Source organism: Eimeria mitis, genomic scaffold (genome assembly GCF_000499745.2).
Source record: "Eimeria mitis Houghton genomic scaffold, Emh_scaff1113, whole genome shotgun sequence".
Taxonomy (NCBI): Eukaryota; Apicomplexa; class Conoidasida; order Eucoccidiorida; family Eimeriidae; genus Eimeria; species Eimeria mitis.
Genome location: NW_013567662.1, coordinates 6,090 through 6,296, shown reverse-complemented (window position 1 = coordinate 6,296; position 207 = coordinate 6,090). Strand labels below are relative to the sequence as shown.

The window sequence follows — 207 nt, the reverse complement described above, 5'->3', positions numbered from 1 at the left end:
ACCCTAAACCCTAAACCCTAAACCCTAGCTAAACCCTAAACCCTAGCTAAACCCTAAACCCTAAACCCTAATATTTTGTATTGGTTTTAACTCAGCATAGAACGAGACTTGTTGTTTCATTCTTTGGCTAAATATCTATCATTCCTTGACGCTCTAGGGTTTATAATCTAGGGTTTAGGGTTTAGGGTTTAGGGTTTAGGGTTTAGT

At 38.2% G+C, this 207-nt stretch overlaps 1 protein-coding gene across 1 annotated transcript in view; it reads right to left on the bottom strand.

Annotated features, from left to right (window-relative positions):
* Nucleotides 1–207, bottom strand: part of EMH_0029850 (uncharacterized protein) — a gene marked incomplete at both ends in the record, with an annotated part of 2,341 nt that overhangs the window by 1,662 nt on the left and 472 nt on the right. The gene's annotated exons all lie outside the window — the stretch shown is intronic.